The sequence below is a fragment of the Hylobates moloch genome, unplaced genomic scaffold (assembly GCF_009828535.3).
Source record: "Hylobates moloch isolate HMO894 unplaced genomic scaffold, HMol_V3 SCAFFOLD_6, whole genome shotgun sequence".
In the NCBI taxonomy this organism is placed as follows: domain Eukaryota; kingdom Metazoa; phylum Chordata; class Mammalia; order Primates; family Hylobatidae; genus Hylobates; species Hylobates moloch.
The window spans coordinates 60,239,385-60,264,522 of NW_026652281.1; positions in this window are offsets into that span (position 1 = coordinate 60,239,385).

Here is a 25,138-nt window from a genome sequence, read left to right on the forward strand (position 1 = left end):
AGAACACACAGAGATTTTGTGTGGGCTACAAAAAAAATACACATCTGAGAGTGCAGAAAGTTAGCATTAGGATGAACAGTACATGCCAAGGTATTTATTATGGAAAGGAAGGACATTTGTGTGTGTATGCACATGTGCACCATTATAAACAAAGGTACCAACCTGCAATTTCATTATAAAAGATGGCCCAACAAGTAAGAACCATATTTTCATCTCTTATGAATGATTTTGTTTTCAGAAACTTTAGGCAAATTCAGAACTATATAACATATGGCAAATTAGAGGAGCCACTCTTTAGTTTTGGGAGGTGTCTCCTGCTGGAGTACTCAGTGGTTCAAGAAGCATCTATGGGAGGAGAAAGATCCAAAACCATTTGCTGGTATTACACAAATTAGCAATTTCACAAAACATCACCACTGTTCAGATCAGGAGTCAGGAGAAATAATGTTAAGCCAGAAGAAGGAAGGATTAGAATGTGTCCTGAATTCAAAGTCAAGAGAATATGGGAATTCAACTGCACAGTCAAGACTAAGGCATCTAGATATATCATATATTATAGGATATATGAATCTAGAAAGTGGACTTGAGACAAACACAAGGGAAATGGACATGTGGAACACACTGGAGTCCCTTAGGGTAATTCTGAAGTCATGTCTACATTTGGGTTGTCAAAATCCAGTTACAGAAACATAACTATAGGCAGGAGAACAGGTAATGAAATTCATTCATAGAGAGCCTGAGAGTGAATGTTAGAAGCAGCTCAGCCACAGGATGGCTTTGATGGAAAGCGATCTTGACAGCTAGGTCCCTTTTATCCCCCTATCTCTAGCTAGAATTAGTCTCAGTGTGGCCTCCTGCAGAGTCTACTACAGGTAAGAGAACCAGAAGAATGCAGGGGCTAGTACTGTTAGTTACTCTCCCGCCCCAATCAGAATGTCTGGCTGCCATTCTCCTTCATCCCTTTCCCTCTTCTTTTTCCCCCACCCTACAACACCCTCCTCTGGGTTTCTCCCTACAACTCCGTGAGAGTGCTCCTAGAATTCTCAAAAATGGTTAGGGCATTTTCTTCTCTCCTGGACAAAGACATGTTAACACCATTCATCAATCGGCAATCTGTCTGTACACCATGTCACCTCTAAATGACTCTTAGCTATTTGATTCCCATGCCTCTTGCTTTCCAGGTAATCTGCCATTTTTCTTCTTCCTCCACAAGTATTCTTAATGTGAATTCTATGAACACATAGAATTCAGATGATCTTTGAGTCTCTTGAGATTACAGGTAAAATTTTGGATGTACTTCTGAATGTGAACTTTTCTGAAAATAGAGTTTATGAATTTCATTGCATTTTCAGTGGGGCTGGTGATATAAAATGATTAAGAGCCATTAATTTATGACATTTATTTTATTCTTTGGCTTCCTGCCATTTCCTTTCTAGTAGGACAATAGGGCCACTACCACAATCACTAATGGAATTTGTACAGCACTTTATAACTTATGATATTATTTAAAATACTCTTTTGTGTTCATAAACCCATTTGATGTTCATGACTTTCCTGAGAAAGGTCAGGTCTTTTTTTTTTTTTTTTTTTCTTTTTGAAATGGAGTCTTACTCTGTCTCCCAGGCTGGAGTGCAGTGGCACAATCTCAGCTCACTATAACCTCCACCTCCCGGGTCCAAGCGATTTTCCTGCCTCAGCCTCCCGAGTAGCTGGGATTACAGGCACCCACCATCATACCTGGCTAATTTTTGTATCTTTGTAGAGATGGGGTTTCATCATGTTGGCCAGGCTGGTCTTGAACTCCTGACCTCAGGTGATCCACCTGCCTCGGCCTCCCAAAGTGCTGGGATTACAGGCGTGAGCCGCCATGCCCATCCCAGGTCTTATTATATCCACTTACAGATAAGGAAAGACAGACTTAGAGATTAAGAACCACCTAGGTAAGTATGTGGCAGAGCTGGGACCAGAACTCAAGTATCTTAACTCTTGGTCTGCAAGCAAAGAGCTCTTTTCATGGCCAAGGTGTTTAATAACTATTTAGGACTTTTCCGTCTTCAGGCTGCATTTATTTTTCCTCTTTAGTACTATCTTTGATCTTGGAGAATAAGGTAGGTGTGCAATTTGTCCAGATTTTCCCTATTTTCAAATGAGGGACTGTGAAACAATGTGATATTTTTTCCCTAGGGCCTTGAATCTCCTTCAGTATATTTAGAAGCAAAATGATTCACAGATTTAAAACATAGACAGGAAGTCAGTAACTCAGAGAACTAAATGTGTCTCTGGTTTAGATTTGCTGAGTGACCTTAGACAAAACACTTAACCTTTCTTTCTCAATTAATCTGTGAAATGGAGTTAAACCATTTTCTCATACCAGTAAAACAACAGTTAATAACTCATTGAACACTTAGAAATTTACACATGCCATGTACATAAACATGTTTCTGATGTTATTTTGAGTAGGTCAGTGTTTCCTATGTGAAATCATTAAAAAAAATTCACAAGATTGAATGTGTAATTCATTTTCTGATTAGACTGTTTATTTTAAAAATCCATTTTTTTTCTGCATTTTTGGTTGATTATTTTTCCCACTAAATTTACTGTCTCATCGAAGCAGCATTTGTTCATTTGTAGAATCATTTAGCGTATACTGGACTATGGGGACCTGAGATGGAACTTTTCCCATTTAAGAAAATAGCCACTCTGTGTTTAGATTCCTGTAGGGGACACTTTAGGAGACTGATGTTGTTATATCATGCCTACAAATACCTCATCTGGGTCTGTAGTCTCTGATATATCTGCTCATTCAAAATAGTGGCACTTAGCAATTCAACCAGATGTAATTTGGCTAATAAACAAAGCCAGTATTCTCTGGGGGCTTGAACAACACTTCCTGTGTTTGACTCTGGTTACCCTGAAGTTGTTTTAAGTCCAGCACTGCTGATGACGTTTCCCCTTGTGCACTGAACAGCTCATGCCATGTCAAAGGGCGTTGACCTTTTCACTCTTGGAACAAAAAGACTGGAAACAAATTATGCTCTGAGAATTGGTCAAAGGATAACAACAACAACAAAAAAGTGCCTGACCCCAAAGCAAGTGATGAACACAAATTCTAAGCTTTAGAGTATTATCATTAAGAGTATTGTCTCTTTAACCAAGTTTTCTTTAAAGTGTAATATGAGCATTTGCTTCAGTTTACTCTGAAACCACCCACCCCCAACCCCCCTTGGCTCCTTTTGCAGAACACAATGAACCAACTACTGTTGCCTCTACTCCCCCTATCCAGCTGAATCTATTCCAGTTTACGAGCTGTCCACCATGGAGCTGAGTCTTCCAAACAGAATGACTCATCTGCAAGTTTTGCTCGTGGCTTCTGAGAGTATATTTAGTGTGAAGAACTGGAGGACGCAGCATATCCAAACACATGCTAGGCTACAGAATTTGAGTGGGAAAAAGAGGACAGGGCTAAAATAGAACTGTAATAAGCCAAAGAATTAGAGGCCTGGCTTAGCTTTTTCTGCTATGTAGCTTCAGCAACACCTACAGTTCCCCGCCAAGAATGGCACACCATATTAATGTAATGAAAATGAGGCTTCCCTGGTGGTTTCTTTTGGAAGGAAGAAAAACATACTTATGTAAAAAATAATCAAAAATAAAAATAAACCAGTGCTTCACTATTGTTACAAGTTAATGAGAAAATAATTAATCCTTATATTATGAAATTAGGCAACCCTTGCCCAGGAGCTACTTGTGCAGATAACTGGTGGGCTGAACACACTTCTTAGGAAATTGTTTAGGTTGGTACTTCATTATTAAACTCAAACTGAATTTGACACAATTGCAGGAACCACTCTCCTCTTCTTTCTCTCAGTCGTACTCTTGAACAAAAAGTTTTTGTGTTAATTGATTTGCCTTTTGATTTTATCGTTTAAATGTTCCATCAAAGACAATTATGGAAACCTAGGTATGATCTCACGTTTATATTGCTCAACAGTTCATCAGTGTTCTGACACTAAGTCAGCATTTGAAAGCAGTGATCACAAAAGCTAACAACAATCAGGGGTTCATGTCCCAGCACACGCCACAGTGTGACCAAAGTAGCTTTCTTTGGCTTGAACTAACACTCCCCTCACAGACTTCAACCCAACTCTCCTCTTTTTTCCTTCCTTTATGGCTCTGTGCTTACTTGTCTTCCTTCCTTTCTGTAGCTGTGGCTGTATTTCTCCTGTTTACTTGTCTCTCTTTTTTCCCTTTTTTCTTCTATCTTTTCATTTTGTTGCTTCTCTCTTCTGTTCCTCCCTTCATCTGTTTTTCTTAACTATGACAGTGAACTAAAGATTATATTTAAATAACTGTTGTAAATCTCTGCAGAAAGATTCAATTTTTTTCTCTTTAATAATCTATTATCAATAGCCAATGTTTTGTACTTCTCTCATAAAAAATACGTCATTTTTTTTTCAATGAAGTCTTGATTTATTTTTTGTTTCCCAGTAGCTCTTGATAGAAAAAGCAAAAAATTTTCTTAATCCTAAATCCAAAATGGATTTTCAGAGTAGGGTAGTTCAAGTTGTCCCCTCTCCCCCAAAAAGCAGGGAAGACTTGTTTCTAGCCAGTTGCTTTCAAAATGATTTTCTTTTATTACTCTGAAACTCACTTATGCATAGCAATAGTCTTTGATTTACTTTAGGGAGAAAGCTAGTAGACACTAGTAAATTTAGTTGCAGTTTCAGTCATACTTTAGAAATAACGTATTTTATAAATAATTAAAATTTTATATCTTTTTTATTGGTCACATTTCTAACTATATTTAAGTGAAATCTTTACTGTAGTCTAGAATTATATTGCAACAAATCTGTCTGATAGTCAAATAAACATAAATTAAAAGAGAAGTCAAATAACCTCCTTTTTTTGACCAATCAACTAAAAAAGATGAAAAAAATTGTAACCCCCAATGCTTGCAATGGTTCTATGAAATTCAGAGTTCAGCTTATACATTGCTGCCAGGAGTGCAACTAGTTCTCTCTCATATATATATATATATATATATACATAATTGCAGGAACCACTTTTCAATTCTCAGTTACATGCATATACACGTATATAAAATATATATTATATATACACACATAAATACACAAAATACATATGCTGTATGAATACATGTATATTTCTTTGTAAAAACACATGTAAGTATGTATTTTGAGCTAATAATTCCATTTTTAGAAACTTATCTTAAAGCAACAATTTTAAATTTGAGGGTAGGCATTATGATGCTTTTCAGAGATTTATTTATAGTTTTTTAAAGAGTCAAGCAAATGCTTAATTATAGGAGAATTACTAAGTAAACTTTCAGTGTTTACTAATTGTACTCAACAGTATTTAATTCAGACATTAAAATAATGGTTTTGAAAAAGATGTAGTAACATGGGGATATGCTTTTGATGTGATGTCACAATTGTGTAATAAAGAAACATAGATGTACAGAAAAAAAAAACCTTGAAGGAAAACACAAAACCATCCAAAATATTTGTATGAATATTAAAATTGTTTTTTTAAAAAAGGTTTTTGTATAGTCAAATTTTTATAAATGCACATGCATAACTTTTAAAAACTCATATGAAGATCTATACCAGTCACCATCCTCAGCTCCTCCAGTAAAACTTAATTGTCGTTGTTTTTCAGAATGTTATGCTCTTAAAAATTTGGAGAAACATTGTACCAAAATTCTGCACACTTTAAAAATGTTGAAAGGTTATATATTTCTAAATTACTTTGAACCCTAAGGGAAAAATTGTATTTGAACATGTCACATCCCTTGATGACCATTATTTGCATTGTAAAATGTTGCTCCCCGGTTCTACCAAGTAACAAAACAGTGTCTTCCAGATGTATTAAAAAATTTTAAATCCAATTATTGTAGTCTTACTCATACAAAAAATAAAGGAAATATAGGGAGATATTTTATGGAGTTTGATACCAGCATAAGGAAAGGAAAAAAATGAAATAAAAACCATTCTTATTGTTATTACAAAACAATTTTATTTCTAGAAATTTTCTTTACTTTTCTCCTAAGATTTAATATCTGAGGCTTACACATAACACAGACAAAATACATACCTGTACAATTGTGATTATGAGTGTTGTGTTAACAACTACTGCTATTCTATCAAAACTGCGAATAGAGAATGGGTATTAATTAATGGGAGACATTAACAGGCGGGAAAAGTTGAGGGAGTATTCAATAAGCTGTCAAAACAGGAGCTAAATTCTATAGAACGGGTGTTCACATATCTGACAAAAATCGATCCTGAAACTTTGCTTTTCCATTTTTGCTTAGAAAACAACACTACCCAGACTCTCACCTACTAATCTTTCAATTGCTCAGAATAATGGTGTTTATGGCATGAAAATCAAATTCATTTTAGTACTTTAGAGATCAACAAAGCCACTGTGAATTGTGACACAAAAGGGATACACAGGTGTGTATTTAGAGCTATACTTGAAACTGTCTTATTTTACCCTGTAGGATTAAAGATCTCAGAAAGATAGAGCATGGTTTGGGAAATAGATTGTGTCAAATATTATAGTTAAATATAGGCCATAGAAATCTCCAGAAAATAAATCAGCTTTCAGATTGTAATTTCAAATATGCAAATTCTATTTTAATATGTTTATTTTAAATTCCTGTGGGAAAAACAGATTGCATAGTGACATGTAAACCCTAAATAAAATCTCTGAGGTCAGTAAGTTAGTCTTAAATATTTTTCAGTGAACATTGTGAGGGATTACTTTGAAGAAAAGCAAAAAATCTAATAGACAAACACACTGATTTTCTAAACTCCTTACCTCACAATGGAAATACCAGCAAAGGTGAAGCCCATATTTCTACAAATTGAACATATAGCACAGTGCTATTGTTATTCCTGGCAAGAGCCTGTAAAGTTCTAGTATCTGATAGGCACTTAAAGGCACATGCATCACAAATATTCTTCCACATTCCCTTGACTCCATACCTGAAGTTCTAACATTAGTTACTTCTTTCTGTTGAGAAGCACTGGCAATCCTTCATGAAATGCTTGTCAAAATACTAGAACAACAGGCTATAATAGTAAATTACAAAAGAGGAAATACAAATGAACAGTAAACATATGAAAAGATGCTTTGTCTCACTAATAATTGTCACTCATACATTTTTTCCATTTTTTTATTGTGGTAAAATACATATAACATAAAATTTATGATGTTATGTTAACTGTTTGTAAGTATATAATTCAATGGTATTAAATACATTTGTAATGTTGTGCAAACATCACCATTATCTCTCTTCATAATTCTTTTTCATCTTGTAAAATGAAACTCAATACCCATTAACAACAACTTCTATTCCTCCTTCCTCTAGTCCCTGCTATTCTACTTTCTATCTCTATGATTTTAACTACTCTAAGTGCCTCACAGTAGAATCATACAGTGTTTGTCTGTTTGTAACTGGATTATTTCACTTCGTGTAATGTCCTTAAGGTTCATTCATGTTGTAGCATAGGTCAGAACTTCCTTCCTTTTTAAGGCTGAATAATATTCCTTCGCATGTGTGTACCACATTTTGTTCATCTATTCATCCATTGATGCATACTTGGGTAGCTTCCAAGTTTTAGCTATTGTGAATAAAGCTGCTGCTATACACGTGTGTCCACAAATATCTCTTCAACATCTTGTTTTCAGTTCTTTTAGGTATATACCCAGAAGTGGAATTGCTGAATCATGTGATAATTCTATTTTTTTTTTATTTTTTGAGGAACCACCATACTGTCTTCCACAATGGCTATTCCATTTTACAATCCCATGAATAGTGGCCCAAGGGTTCCATAGTAACATATTTTTAGCAAAAACATCATTGTAACAATATTTCCAATAATGAAAAATTGAATACAGTAATTTATTTGTAACATATTGAAGTATGTTATGTCCATATTATCAACTACTCTGCTGCCACTGGAATGAGACTTAGGTTATATTTATTGACATAGAAAAGTATCTATACCATATATAATTGAGTTAATAAAATCAGATTACATAAGGGTTTATGTAAAATTATGCCATTTCTGTAGAATTGTATACTCATGTTTATGAATGCCTATTAATGTATATGTGACTGGTTATCTATGGATAACTGGTAATTTGTCACTTTCTTTTTTGTGTTTTCTATATTGTTCAATTTTTTAAAATGTCTCCAGATCATTTTACCCAAAAAGCTGTAAAACTAATGTATACCATTCATTATTATCTTAACATGTTTTTTAATCTCTTAGCTGTTAATCCTCCTAGGTGGACCTAGTTAAAGGTCAGCTGATCATTTTAGTATTCACTGATGGCCTACGATGTGTCATTACACTCATTACACTAGTAGGTCCTTAGATAAAAGAAGGAGTAGGACATAGTCTGTGCCCACTTTCCAGGTGCCGTGGTTTCGTGGATCACATATACTTACAAACAAATCATTATAAATCCATTGGATGAGTAAAACAATAAAAATAAAAAGAACAAGAAGGACATTGGAGAGATAACAATAACCTACAACTGAAAGGTAGAAATTGGAGGTCAAGAAGAATTTAAACAGAGGAACAGAGGATGTAATGCCTGGGCAAGGTTTTTTGTTTTTGTTTTTGTTTTGTTTGTTTTTATTTTAGTGACAAGGTCTCGCACTGCTGGCCAGGCTAGAGTGCAGTGGTGACCACACCTAACTAATTTTTATTTTATTTCACTTGTTGTAGAGTCAGGGTCTCACCATGTTGCCCAAGCATGTCTCAGACTCCTCTGGGCTCATGTAATCCTCCTGCCTCAGCTTCCCATAGATGTGAGCCACCACATATGGCAGGGATTAAAAAGAAAGAGTAAAAGTTGACAAGAAGATGGGGAAGCAGTTAGGATTTGAGGGAGAGGGAGGAGAAGAGAGAAACGGACATGGGAGAGCATTAGGTCTTGGCAAAGCCTTAGATGCAACAACCTATGAGGGTTCAATGTAGTTGAAAATGAGGCTGGCAATATCTTTCTAAATGGGCAAAAACTGGAAGCATTCCCTTTGAAAACTGGCACAAGACAGGGATGCCCTCTCTCACCGCTCCTGTTCAACATAGTGTTGGAAGTTCTGGCCAGGGCAATCAGGCAGGAGAAGGAAATAAAGGGTATCCAATTAGGAAAAGAGGAAGTCAAATTGTCCCTGTTTGCAGGTGACATGATTGTATATCTAGAAAACCCCATTGTCTCAGCCCAAAATCTCCTTAAGCTGATTAGCAACTTCAGCAAAGTCTCAGGATACAAAATCAATGTACAAAAATCACAAGCATTCTTGTACACCAATCACAGACAAACAGAGAGCCATATCATGAGTGAACCCCCATTCACAATTGCTTCAAAGAGAATAAAATACCTAGGAATCCAACTTACAAGGGATGTGAAGGACCTCTTCAAGGAGAACTACAAACCACTGCTCAATGAAATAAAAGAGGATACAAACAAATGGAAGAACATTCCATGCTCATGGGTTGGAAGAATCAATATCATGAAAATGGCCATACTGCCCAAGGTAATTTATAGATTCAATGCCATCCCCATCAAGCTACCAATGACTTTCTTCACAGAATTGGAAAAAACTACTTTAAAGTTCATATGGAACCAAAAAAGAGCCCACATCGCCAAGTCAATCCTAAGCCAAAAGAACAAAGCTGGAGGCATCATGCTACCTGACTTCAAACTATACTACAAGGCTACAGTAACCAAAACAGCATGGTACTGGTACCACAACAGAGACATAGATCAATGGAACAGAACAGAGCCCTCAGAAATAATGCCACATATCTACAACTATCTGATCTTTGACAAACCTGACAAAAACAATCAATGGGGAAAGGATTTCCTATTTAATAAATGGTGCTGGGAAAACTGGCTAGCCATATGTAGAAAACTGAAACTGGATCCCTTCCTTACACCTTATACAAAAATTAATTCAAGGTGGATTAAAGACTTACATGTTAGACCTAAAACCATAAAAACCCTAGAAGAAAACCTAGGCAATACCATTCAGGACATAGGTGTGGGCAAGGACTTCATGTCTAAAACATCAAAAGCAATGGTAACAAAAGCCAAAATTGACAAATGGGATCTAATTAAACTAAAGAGCTTCTGCACAGCAAAAGAAACTACCATCAGAGTGAACAGGCAACCTACAGAGTGGGAGAAAATTTTTGCAACATACTCATCTGACAAAGGGCTAATATCCAGAATCTACAATGAACTCAAACAAATTTACAAGAAAAAAACAAACAACCCCATCAAAAAGTGGGCGAAGGACATGAACAGACACTTCTCAAAAGAAGACATTTATGCAGCCAACAGACACAGGAAAAAATGCTCATCATCACTGGCCATCAGGGAAATGCAAATCAAAACCACAATGAGATACTATCTCACACCAGTTAGAATGGCCATCATTAAAAAGTCAGGAAACAACAGGTGCTGGAGAGGATGTGGAAAAATAGGAACACTTTTACACTGTTGGTGGGACTGTAAACTAGTTCAACCATTGTGGAAGTCAGTGTGGTGATTCCTCAGGGATCTAGAACTAGAAATACCATTTGACCCAGCCATCCCATTACTGGGTATATACCCAAAGGACTATAAATCATGCTGCTATAAAGACACATGCACACGTATGTTTATTGCGGCACTATTCACAATAGCAAAGACTTGGAACCAACCCAAATGTCCAACAACGATAGACTGGATTAAGAAAATGTGGCACATATACACCATGGAATACTATGCAGCCATACAAATGATGAGTTCATGTCCTTTGTAGGGACATGGATGAAACTGGAAAACATCATTCTCAGTAAACTATTGCAAGGACAAAAAACCAAACACCGCATGTTCTCACTCATAGGTGGGAACTGAACAATGAGAACTCGTGGACACAGGAAGGGGAACATCACACTCCGGGGACTGTTGTGGGATGGGGGGATGGGGGAGGGACAGCATTAGGAGATATACCTAATGCTAAATGATGAGTTAATGGGTGCAGCAAAACAACATGGCACATGGAAACATATGTAACAAACCTGCACATTGTGCACATGTACCCTAAAACCTAAAGTATAATAATTAAAATAAAATAAAATAAAATAAAATAAAATAAAATAAAATAAAATAAAATAAAATAAAAAAGAAAATGAGGCTGGACACTCAGGCTGAAGAGAGACACAGAAAATGTTTCCCAAAACTCGACTTTGGTTTGAATCTCCTTTGTGGAGTTGATCTAATTACTGAACACAGTTATAATTTTAATCAATCACGCCACAATTTTATAATTTAGACATTAGGGCAATGTCCACACTGTTTTGTTCTTTGTAAACAGAAAGCTGATACCTGAATTCACCTTTGTAGCTGGCTTCACCATTGGCTCTGCTTCTGGTAGATTTTGATTGATAAACTTAAGCAAGTAACATAAACAGTAACTAAGATCACAATGTTGTTCTTGTAGACATACAGTTAGCTGTGCATGTCTAGTGGCTTTGCATGCCCGCAAACTGTCATTTCATTGGAAAGTTACCAGCCAAGTTGGGCAGAGGAAACTGCAGCCTAAAAGCTGTCAATTTCTACATCAGTGGTTGCTAAGACAAGCATTGCTGTTTGTACCACAATTCTTCATTATTAGATAACAGATCCATGTTCTTCTTTTCATGAAATGTTATTGTAATACATATCAAAGTAAGGAGCTGTTTAGAACTTCCATTAAAGTAGGAATTCAAAGGCTAGCCTACAGTGAAGATTCTTGAAAATTACAAGTGGAAAGAAAATTAGCCTGATGTGCAACTAACTTCAGAAACTAATCAGCAGTAAAAATATTTTAGACACAACTTATCTTGCACATAGGCATGATTTAGCAGCTTTCTTCTCTAGCACTATCAACTTTTTGAATTGATAATGATTTCATTGGCCATGTTTCTCGGGTTGTGCTCTTGAGAGGCATTGCTAATTGTAGCACCCAAAAGAGTGGTCTTGAAACTTAGAAAAAGTTCCACTAGACCTATTTGAAATAATTTTCATTTGTGGTCTATTCAGAGGATTTAACAAACCGCTGTCTTACATTAGGAGAATCCTGGGAGGAACAACTGCTAGAATTAATTGCAAAACACTTGGCAATATAAAGTGCTATGTAAATGTTACTTAATAATAATAATAATATTCTGAAGTCTCTAGAAGTGAGAGGCTATTGCCTTAGAAATATGAGACAACACACGAACAATGCAGAAATTAGAATTATTTAAGGTAAACTGTGTGTCTTAGTATTTGAGATAATTGTCATATGTATCAGGAAATATAAGAAATTTACTTTTCATTGTTAAGTATAAAAATGAAGGATACATAATCAGAGCACCATGATAATTAGTAGATTGTTCAACTCTTTAAATGATTGAAAATTAAGATAGAAAATAAATTAGGTCATTTTATTTAGTAATTTAGGGAGAAGTCAAGATTGGGAGTGAAGGGTCTAGATTTTGGCAGTAATTGATTTGACAGTATAGCGTCGAGGTCAAACTCAACTTCAGAGCCAGGTATCCAAAGTTCATGTCAGTCTTCTGATTTATTAGATGTGTGACCTTGGTAAGTAGCATGACCTCTCTGAGCTGTACCTATTTAATTTTTAATTGCTGTGGGTATATAGTAGGTGTATAGATTTATGGAGTACATGAGATGTTTTGATACAGGCATGCAATACGAAATAAGCACATCATGGAGAATGGGGTATTCCTCCCCTCAAACATTTATCTTTGAGTTACAAATAATCCAATTACACTCTTGCAGTTATTTAAAAATGTATAAGTAAGTTATTATGGAGCTGTATCTATTCAATGGAGGTGAGAGTAACTTCTACTTCATACACTTACAATAATGAAAAATAGTGCACTGGCACAGAATAAGTATTCTGGAAACATTAATTACTTTGATTTTGATTTAGAAGAATAAGAATCTTGGGCAAAATTAAAAATCAAAGTCTAAACTTTGTCCCTGTAGATAGGAGAATAAAAAGGAGTTCAGTGCCCAAAGATATTTGGTAAATTGGTAAATTTACCAATTGGTAAATAGTGCTAGAGAAGAAAGCTGCTAAATCGTGCCTATGTGCAAGAGAAATTGCGTAAATTTACCAATTTGGTAAATTGGTAAACACTTCAAGCTAAAGCCCCCCACCCAACTTTTTTTTAGAGTTTCACCATCACCATCAGTAACATAAGGAAGGTTCTGAGTTTTTCAATAAAGAAACTTGTATTTTTTCTTACCCTAACATTTTAAACTTTGTTTAAATTTGAACTATTTATATTTTCAGAACACCTATTGACATCCCTTAGAACAGTTTGAGATGCCTCATTAGACATTTCCCATGGTCTCATTCTGGTCTCTGAACAGATCTTTTTTAAAATCAAACTTTTGATTTGGAAATAATTTCAAACTTAAAGAAAAAATGCAAGAATAAAAATAGTTCAAAGAACATTCAAAGCTTTTGCCCAGAATCACCTATACGAACATTTTGCCCCATTTGTTTTATACTTTGCTCTGTCTATTCTCTCTGTCTCTCTCTCTCTCTATTGTTTTCTGAACCATTTCAGGGTAAGTTATATACTACATGGCTTTTCAGTGTGTTCCTAATAACTTCAGTGTGTATTTGCTAATAGGGATAGTCTCCCACATATCCACAGTGCAATGGTCAACTTCAGTAAATTTAACACTGATACAATATTTTAAATTATTGTCCATTTTCCAGTTTTTAAAATTGATCCCATAATGCCCTTTATAGCATATTTTTTTCCCCAGTACAGAATCCAGGGCAGATAATGCACCTAATTGCCATGTCTTTTTAGACTCTTTTAATTTGTCACATTTCCATAGCCTTTCTTTACCTTAAATGGCATTGATATTTCTCCCCTTTTAAAAATATAACATTTCTCAATTTGGATTTGTCTGGTCATTTAAAAATGAAACTTCAGATTCAGTTTATTTATTCTTGGCCAAAACACTACATAGGTGATGTTTTGACCTTCTCAGGGTATTACACCTAGAGATGCATGATGTCCATCTGTTCATCATTGCTGATGTTAAGTTGGTGCACAATTAATTGTGTTTTTTGCCATTACTTTCAATATAATAGTATTTTTGATCATGTGGTCAAAGGGTTTAATTTCTCCATAGTATAATTGCTATTTTTTTCCTTGTTATTAATATGCAGCTGGTGAGGACACCATTTAAGTTCATGAAAATATTTTACTTCTTGCAAAATTTCTCTCTAGATTCAGCATTTATTGATAATTTTTGTCTGACCTAGTCTTAATTATGATGTTTGCAAAATGCTGATTTTCCAACCTCAGCACTCTTTCCAATTTTATCAGTTGGTAATTGACAATCAATTGTAACAAAAAGCCTTTTCTTCTTAATAATTAATTAATGGTATGGCCTTATGAATTCCTATTTTTTCAATGTTTTAAGATTAATTATTGTTCTTAATTATTTTGGTAAACAAATTGTACCAAATTTGGTCAATGGGGGCTACTTCAAGTAGGCTTCTCTGTTCTTGTTACATACCCCTATCAATTTATTTTTGGCACTTTCTGGCATAACAAAATATTCCAGGCTCATCTTCTATGTTCTGTCCCTGCCCTGGAATAAACTACTTCTCTAGGAGTTCTGAGACTGAGAGAGACTAGGTGTGTTCATTGCTTTTTGAGTGTTACTGACTCTTGGTCCTATGAAAATATCTTTTTTTTTTTTTTTTTTTTTTTTTTTGAGACGGAGTCTCGCTCTGTCGCCCAGGCTGGAGTGCAGTGGCGCAATCTCGGCTCACTGCAAGCTCCGCCTCCCGGGTTCACGCCATTCTCCTGCCTCAGCCTCTCCGAGTAGCTGGGACTACAGGCGCCCGCCACCACGCCCGGCTAATTTTTTTGTATTTTTAGTAGAGACGGGGTTTCACCGTGGTCTCGATCTCCTGACCTCGTGATCCGCCCGCCTCGGCCTCCCAAAGTGCTGGGATTACAAGCGTGAGCCACCGCGCCCGGCCGAAAATATCTTTTAATTATACAAAAAATATGACATTTTGTATATCTCTCTATATATTTTTTGTCAACTCAAAGATAAAAATCGGGCAACAGTGTGACAAAAATTTAGTGGTCATTTGGTCTGACTCTTAGCTGATGTAAGAATCTGCTCCCAAAATATAATGAATCGCCAACGTGATAGATTTAATATAACCAAATCTTGCATAATTTTCATTGTATGTTACTTCTTACAATAAACGTATAAAATTTTTCTAGGAATTTCTTTTTGACCTAAATATTCTCTCTATTTTTCTCACCTCCCTTAAGCTATTAAGAGTTTTTAGGTTAGTATGAAATCTCCCTATATTTTTTAGTACTTTGCATGTAACATAAATTAATTTTATATAGGCTAACAATAACAAAACATGGAATGTATTATAGAGATACAGGAATGTCTTGTGAAACAGACTTTTACCCATGCATATGAAAAGTTGTGATACAAGTAACTGAACCCTCTATTTTTGGCTTCTTTATGAATCTCTGCTTTATGCTTCTCTGACAGTTACTTTTTAATTTCAAAAATCTTATTGAAGGTATAAAACACAATGTTATAAGATACATATATATTTTTAAACGGTTATTATAGCAGAACAAATTAACATACCCATCATCACACTTAGTTCCCCATTTTTTCTTCACAGACACATCTCTTACAATCTATGAATTTATAGGTTATGTTTTGTGCCACATGTAGAAATATTCTAACTGACAGTTTCTAAGTCTTAATTCCATAATTAGGGCAACAGGATCTGATTGACTGGACTTAGGTCACATGTCTACCCTTGGCCCAATCAAGCATGGTCACAGAATATAAACATGGGCTGACATAGGATCTATTTCTGAGATTGTAGAAAGACATTTTGAGACAAATTAGGCAAACTTGTGAATTGGGAAGAGTGTAAAAAAGGGGTGCACTATATTCACTCACACGTCACATTCAACATGGAATCTTCCTAAAAACATAAACCAAAACAAGCATGCCAGGGTGAGAATTTTCACTGGAAAGGGAAGACATAAGTATTACCAATATATGGAGAGTTGCTCCACCTTAACAAGGGTAAAAGAGTGGAAAAGTGTCATGGATTATGTAAATAAGTATATAAACAAGTTATTACAATCCCTTTCAGAATATGTAGGTGTCTAACTGAGACTCTGTACCCTTCAACTGTCCTCTCCCCACCGCTTCCCCAACCCCAGCTTCTGGTACATACCATTCTACTCTGTTTCTAGTTCAGTTCTTCTAGATTCTACACATAAGTAAGAATATGTGGTATGTATCTTTCTGTTCAGCTTAATATAAAAAATAAGACAAGAAAATGTTTGTGGATTAACAATGCAGGGGTGCAGTTAGAGTGCCAGCGAAGGTTGAATTGTTTTTTCCCCACTTACTAGTGGCGAGACAAGTACCAAATGTATTATTATTATAACCATCAGGAATACCTGACATATGAGCATCACTAACATTTTACTTACTAATGAATATTTTAGGGTCCCTTACGGGGTCAATATCAGAGGTTCCAGCAGTAAGAACATTCATGTGGGATTAACCTTGCACACAGTGGAGATAGTCCCAGGATGCATGGTCACCACTCACTCTACTAGATAATTAGGTAGTTGCAGAAGGTAATACAATTATTAATTCTTCTATACATTGCATAAATTATACAGAACACTTTCATGCATTTTATTTTATAGAATTTTCATTCAAAAAATCTGTGAAATTTGAGAGCATTGGCCTTAACAACTGCATTTTACAGATATGATTCAAATGTGGGTTCCTTAACTCCACTCCCCTTTGTTCAATCTCACAATAAAGAGCAACAAGTTGCCTTGGCATGGTGACTGACACCTGTAATCCCAGCACTTTGGGAGGCTGAGACAGGAGAATTGCTTGAAGCCAGGCACTCGAGACCAGCCTGGACAACACAGAAAGACCTTGTTTCTCCAGGAAAAAAAAAAAAGCAACAAGTAGGAGTGTAAATCCTGGCCTCATGTTTGGTTGAATTAGGCCTAGCACTAAGGTAGGCTGCCAGCTGACAATTATGCAGCAAGTGAATGAACAAACAATGGCATACCAAATTTTTATTCTTGGTATTTGCGTAAAAAAAAAGGAACAAAACTTCCATACACCCTCACTGCATAAAGACTTGGCCATGCATCTACAGATCAAAAAATATGTTGTTAGTCTCATAAGATCACATCTTGGTTGTAGTTGTTTTTTCTATCCAAAATGGATATTTAATTTTGGGCTGAATCTGCTTTAAAATTTAGAATATGTTCAACTACAAAAAATCAAAACAGAATTTAGTGCTAGAAATCAGCAAAATGCAGAAAGAGTTTGAGGGGATTGCTTACAGAACTCTGCCTGACAGAGAGCAAGGTCATAAAGATGCCTCAGGAATGGTGCTGCTTGCTGAATTTGGCCCCTGGCTGTGTCACTGGCTTTTCCCTCTTGTTCAAATGTTTGGTTTCCCAGGTGGGCAAAGACATCTTCTCTTCTTTGGATGCCCTTGGCATTCTCTCTGTTTTATACAGGCTGTGTCTGTAACAGGCACTTAGCAACATGTTTTCCACCCCATGTTTTTAAACCACCACTGTGTGCCTCCCAGACTAATTTTGGGTTTTATCTTGGAAGCCTACCAGGACTGTTTGCTATATTTTAAATGCTGGTGTGGCTGGATGACAATCCCCAGAAAGATGTGCACTACATTTCAAGCTTTTATGCCACAGCTTTGACATGTCGTTGGTTGTCAGACACAGACTAGTGTGACATCCAACACAAAGTCCTTCAACATTTCAAGCAAAAGAACACAGAAGTGGTACCTGGGGAATTGTATTTTATCATTAAAATCCCTGCATCAATTTTCTTCATTTCAAAAGGCAGGTGGGAGGAAAGAGAGCTGCAATCCTACACAAACACACACATTTAACAATCCAAAGAAAAGTTATTCTAACTACCAAGACATCTAAACCACAATGTTCTAAATTGGCCAGATTCCTCAAAAATATTAAAATAAAGAGGTCATGTCTCAACCAAATGCAACTCACTTATTGATAGTTTTAAGTGTTGAGTTGCTTTGTTGCATCCACATTTTCTGATGTTAAGTGAAGCAAGAGCCCTCTAGTAGTTTGGCAGTGGGTGGGGAGGAAAGTCTCTTTCAATATAATGGCCGTATGTTAGTTAACATGTTGTCAGTCTTTAATGACTAGTGGTGTAACAGCTGGTTTTGATGTAATTTCTTTTGAGACCACTAGATTACAAGCAGTTTATTGCATTCTTCCTCTCTGACTGCTCCCTGGATACAACCTAAAGTCAAAAGGTTAAAGGTCTAAAGCCATAATCTAAAGGATTTGTCATCATTTAACAGGTCACTTGTTGCTATGTACTGTGCAAACTGAAAATTTTTTAGTGAGGCTGTCAGAATGGCTTAGCTTTATTATTATTATTATTATTATTATTATTATTATTATTATTATTATTATTATTTTCTTATTTTAACAGGAAGGAATTGAGAATATCCAGCAGGAGACAAGTTCTCAGAAATCAAAGACCATGCTTTGTGTATATCTGTGAAAATCTTCACAGGGTGAAGAAAAAGGGTGAAAGAATATGTTAAAAATTAATTTAACTTTCACTAAAAGGATCTGAAATTGAGAATTTAACTTCTACAGAAACACATTAAGATGACTTCAGATCTTTGAAGGAGCTGTAGGTAACATGTCCAAAACTAAAAGTGAGAAAGACAAATGAATGGGGTCAGACAACTTGGGAAGGTGCTAAAGGTCATGGAGCCCTATTGTTGGTTCATTGCAGATTTGTAGCTTTTCAGTCTGTCAGTGTCTGACAATCCAGCTATGCTGTACCAGCCAAGGACCTTCTTTGTTTAGGGAAGGAGCCATTCTTTTAAGACTGGGCTTGGTAACACAGGAAAACAGCAAATCCAGAAGGGAATGCATGAAAGAGAAGACTTTTTCCTTCCAGACATCAATGGTGAATTTGAAAGAATTTTACAGTGTGTGTGCCTAAGTAGAATTATGAAGGCAATAGAGCTAATTTTCGCAGTGTTTGATTTTATGCTAGTTTAGAATGTCCCTCTTTTTAACATTTTTAAAAGTCACCCTTTTATGGTCTGACAAAAATGCTGTAATAAAGTTTTGGAAATGTTCCTAGACAGATTGGAGTCTTTTGAACTCATGATTCATCCATAGCATCACCATTCTGGACTTTGCCTCAAGATGGTGACACATTGTTCAGCCAAAACTCATTTTCTGTGTATCTGTTGCCCTCTAGGGACTCCAGTATGAAAAGAAACATATGATATGGCTATTTGCCAGGAATCATCATGCCATTGACTTTTCTTCCCCTCATTTATTCAGAGTTAATCTTGGTTTTCATTCTTGTAAACTTGTATTTAGCACTTGTGTGTCCTGAACAAAATTATTTTTTTTTAAAACCAACCTGAATTATCTTCTCAAATCCTAGATAGATGGCAAACATTGCAGTGGGTCATCTTGATTATTTTCTATTTGGTGCTTTTAAGTTTGAAAGAAATAGAAAAATATTAGAACTTGTGAATCACTCTATCTACTTTAAAACTTTGGAATCATCAGGCAAGAAATAACCAAGATCAGAGCAGAACTGAAGGAAATAGAGACACAAAAAAGTGCTTCAAAAAATCAGTGAATCCAGGAGCTGGTTTTTTGAAAAGATCAACAAAATTGATAGATCACTAGCAAGACTAATAAAGAAGAAGAGAGAGAAGAACCAAATAGACACAATAAAAAATGATAAAGGGGATATCACCACCAATCCCACAGAAATATAAACTATCATCAGAGAATACTATAAATTCCTCTATGCAAATAAAACAGAAAATCTAGAAGAAATGGATAACTTTCTGGACACATACACCCTCCCAAGACTAAACCAGGAAGAAGTTGAATCCCTGAATAGACCAATAACAGGCTCTGAAATTGAGGCAATAATTAATAGCTTACCAACCAAAAAAAGTCCAGGACCAGATGGATTCACAGCCGAATTCTACCAGAGGTACAAGGAGGAGCTGGTACCATTCCTTCTGAAACTTTTCCAATCAATAGGAAAAGAGGAAATCCTCCCTAATTAATTTTATGAGGCCAACATCATCCTGATACCAAAGCCTTGCAGAGACACAACGAAAAAAGAGAATTTTAGACCAATATCCCTGATGAATATTGATGCAAAAATCGTCAATAAAATACTGGCAAACTGAATCCAGCAGCACATCAAAAAGCTTATCCACCACGATCAAGTTGGCTTCATCCCTGGAATGCAAGGCTGGTTCAACATACACAAATGAATAAACATAATCCAGCATATAAACAGAGAACCAAAGACAAAAACTACCTGATTATCTCAATAGATGCAGAAAAGGCCTTTGACAATGTTCAACAGTCCTTCATGCTAAAAACTCTCAATAAACTAGGTATTGATGGGACGTATCTCAAAATAATAAGAGCTATTTATGACAAACCCACAGCCAATATCATACTGAATGGGCAAAAATGGGAAGCATTGCTTTTGAAAACCGGCACAAGAGAGGGTTGCCCTCTCTCACCACTCCTGTTCACAGTGTTGGAAGTTCTGGCTAGGGCAATCAGGAAAGAGAAATAAATAAAGGGTATTCAATTAGGAAAAGAGGAAGTCAAATTGTCCCTGTTTGCAGATGATGATTGTGTATTTAGAAAACCCCATCGTCTCAGCCCAAAATCTCCTTAAGCTGATAAGCAACTTCATCAAAGTCTCAGGATACAAAATCAATGTTCAAAAATCACAAGCATTCCTATACACCATTAACAGACAAATAGAGAGCCAAATCATGAGTGAACTCCCATTCACAATTGCTTCAAAGAGAATAAAATACCTAGCAGTCCAACTTACAAGGGATGTGAAGGACCTCTTCAAGGAGAACTACAAACCACTGCTCAACGAAATAAAAGAGCACACAAACAAATGGAAGAACATTCCATGCTCATGGATAAGAAGAATCAATATTGTGAAAATGGCCATACTGCCCAAGGTAATTTATAGATTCAATGCCATCCCCATCAAGCTACCAATGACTTTCTTCACAGAATTGGAAAAAACTACTTTAAAGTTCATATGGAACCAAAAAAGAGCCCGCATTGCCAAGACAATCCTAAGCAAAAAGAACACAGCTGGAGGCATCACGCTACCTGATTTCAAACTATACTACAAGGCTACAGTAACCAAAACAGCATGGTACTGGTACCAAAACAGAGATATAGACCAGTGGAACAGAATAGAGCCCCCAGAAATAATACCACACATCTACAACTATCTGATCTTTGACAAACCTGACAAAAACAAGCAATGGGAAAGGATTCCCTATTTAATAAATAGTGCTGGGAAAACTGGCTAGCCATATGTAGAAAGCTGAAACTGGATCCCTTCCTTACATCTTATACAAAAATTCAAGATGGATTAAAGACCTAAATGTTAGACCTAAAACCATAAAAACCCTAGCAGAAAACATACGCAATACCATTCAGGACATAGGCATGGGCAAGGACTTCATGACTAAAACACCAAAAGCAATGGCAACAAAAGCCAAAATTGACAAATGGGATCTAATTAAACTAAAGAGCTTCTGCACAACAAAAGAAACTACCATCAGAGTGAACAGACAACTTACAGAATGGGAGAAAATTTTACAATCTACCCATCTGACAAAGGCTAATATCCAGAATCTACAAAGAACTTAAACAAATTTACAAGAAAAAAATCAAACAACCCCATCAAAAAGTGGGCAAAGGATATGAACAGACACTTCTCAAAAGAAGACATTTATGCAGCCAGCAGACACATGAACAAATGTTCATCATCACTGGCCATCAGAGAAATGCAAATCAAATCCACAATGAGATACCATCTCACAGTTAGAATGGCAATCATTAAAATGTCAGGATACAACAGGTGCTGGAGAGGATGTGGAGAAATAGGAACACTTTTACACTAGTGGTCGGACTGTAAACTACTTCAACCACTGTGGAAGACAGTGTGGCGATTCCTCAGGGATCTAGAACTAGAGATGCCATTTGACCCAGCCATCTCATTACTGGGTATATGCCCAAAGGATTATAAATCATGCTGCTATAAAGAGACATGCATACGTATGTTTATTGCGGCACTATTCACAATAGCAGATACTTGGAACCAACCCAAATGTCCATCAGTGATAGACTGGATTAAGCAAATGTGGTACATATACACCATGGATTACTATGCAGCCATAAAAAATGATGAGTTCATATCCTTTGTAGGGACATGCAGGAAGCTGGAAACCATCATTCTGCGCAAACTATCGCAAGGACAGAAAACCAAACATCACACATTCTCACTCATAGGTGGGAATTGAACAATGAGAACTCTTGGACACAGGGTGGGGAACATCACACATCAGGGCCTGTCATGGGGTCGGGGGAGGGAGGAGGGATAGCATTAAGAGATAAACCTAATGTAAATGATGAGTTAAGGGGTGCAGCACACCAACATGGCACAGGTATACATATGTAACAAGCCTGCACGTTGTGCCCATGTACCCTAGAACTTAAAGTATAATAATAAAAAAAACTTCCCATAAAGAAAATTTCAGGTCCAGTCCAGATGGCTTCACTATTGAATTCTTCCTATTTTTTAACTTGTTATAATTTTAAGCAGGTCTACAGAATCATAGCTCAAAAGATGATTCTACTTAATTTTCTAACATCATTACTTTAGTTCCTTATATTTAGGAAAATTGTATTGTAAATTAAACATTAGTGAACCTAAAAAAAAAAAATAAAACTTTGGAATCATCTTTTTCCTAGTAGGTAGCAATATGTGTCTAATAGTCTTCTATAAAAATAATATGGTAATGCAGTTTATTGCTTGAGAAATAACTATGGTGTGGAAAAAGAATTGACTGTAGTGGTAGTAATATGAAAAAACTTTGTTTTCTTAAAAATAGTTTTCTATTTTATTTTAGAATTCAGGTAAACTTGTATAAAAAATTTTCTTTATTGAAGCCTCACAATTATGCTAACTCCATAGTTTTTTCACAGAAAAAGGAAAAACCCATATTGACTAGACATGTTTGAGGCTATGTCTTCATTGGCCATAGCAGACTATGTGGGTGCCTGACCCAAAGACAATGAACAATATTCTAGACAGCTACCTATGAGGTCACCTGGGTTGAAAAAGTATTCTGAAAGTAATCTGTTCAGTTTTAGGGATATTTGGGAAATTTGGAGAGTATTAGGCCATTGGTAGATGATCATAAGGATCATGAGATTATAACAAAGCCAAAGTGTTAGGTGAACTGGAGTTTTAATGAAGGAAAGTTGTGATGTAGAGACAAAATGCAGAGTAAATCTAGATGGTAAAAGAGGAGGAAATAGAAGAGTAACTACAGACCAAGGGAGAACTATGTTATGTTAATGATCAATGGTAATGATTCAATGGTAAAATTCCATTGAATCTGGCTGCCATGGTCTATAGTGCTGTTGCAAATCTGGAATGACCTTTCTCAAGTCCAGGCTCCATGAGTGCAGATTGTATCTCACTTTTTCGCCAGTTCCATTCCTTTCACTACTTGCAGTAACTTGATTGCACCTAAAAGAGCCAGACTGATTCCATATTACAAAGCCCCTATTATGAAGATATCAAAGAATTCTGAAGTAAGGGAAGTTTTCTCTATTATGTTTCTCATGTGAAAATTGTTTGGGTGATTAGAATAAAATTCTCTTTTGTCAGTGTTTGTGAGCCTAGGCAGAGAATGAGGTGTGATGAGATCTGATATAAAAGTGGATATAACCCTTTGCCATAACGTTTTTTCAAATTTTTATCTTCTCCCTGCCAACAAACATATGAGGGAAACTCCCTTGTCTCCTCAACACAGATTATTTAAAATACTTAAAAGATTGCCTGACATGCCAGAAGTGTTCTCAATGCTTGGAGTTTCAAAATAAAATCATGTTATGTGTGAAATTATTTTTTTTAAATATAAAGAATTATGCAAATATAAAGAAATGTTACTGTTTCTGGATTTACCCCTATCTAGCAGTATGCCTCTAAAATTCTTTACTTTATCTCTCTGAACTTTAGTTGCTTTAAGTTCACTAATTATTGGCTTTCTTGACCTCTCAGTTTCTGAAAAATGTTTCTTAATTCTCCTATTGCTATTATAAATTGTCAATTTCTGTGTGTTATTCCATTTAATTTTGCTGTATATGCCTTCAGGTTATGTTGTTAAGCACATGCAAGTTCAGGATTGTTAAATCTTATGAGTGAATGTGTTTATCATTATATAATAACTCTGTATATACCTACCCCTGCTTTTTAACTTAAGGGCTATTTTGTCTAATATGTATATTGTGACACCATTCTTCTTGATTAGTATCTTCTTGGGGTATATTCCTTTCCAATCTCCTTTTCTCTCCTTTGCTTTCAAACTTTCTGTGCCATCATGGTAGATAGTATAGCATAGTAGACATGAACTCCAGAAAGACTGACTCTGTCACTTCTAGTTGTGTAACTGGGGATAGTTACTCAACATCTGCTATGGTCTGAATTTTCATGTCTCCCCAAATTCATATGTTAAAACCTAATTGCCAATGAGAAAATATTAAGAAGTGGGGTCTTTAGAAGGTGATTAGGTCATGAGGGTGGAGCCCTTATGAATAGGATTAGTGCTCTTGTAAAAAAAGCCCAAGGGAGCTTGTTTGTCCTTCCTGCTATGCAAAGATGCAGAAAGAAGATGCCTTCTATGAACCAGAAGACAATTCTCACCAGACACTGAAGTGAATCTACTGGCACCTTGATGTTGGACTTCCCAACCTCCAGAGTTGTAAGAAATAAATTTCTGTTGTTTATAAGATACCCACTCTATGATATTTTGTCCTGGCAGCCCTTACAAATATGACAATCTCTCTATGCTTCAGTTTCTCTTCTGTAACATAGGAAT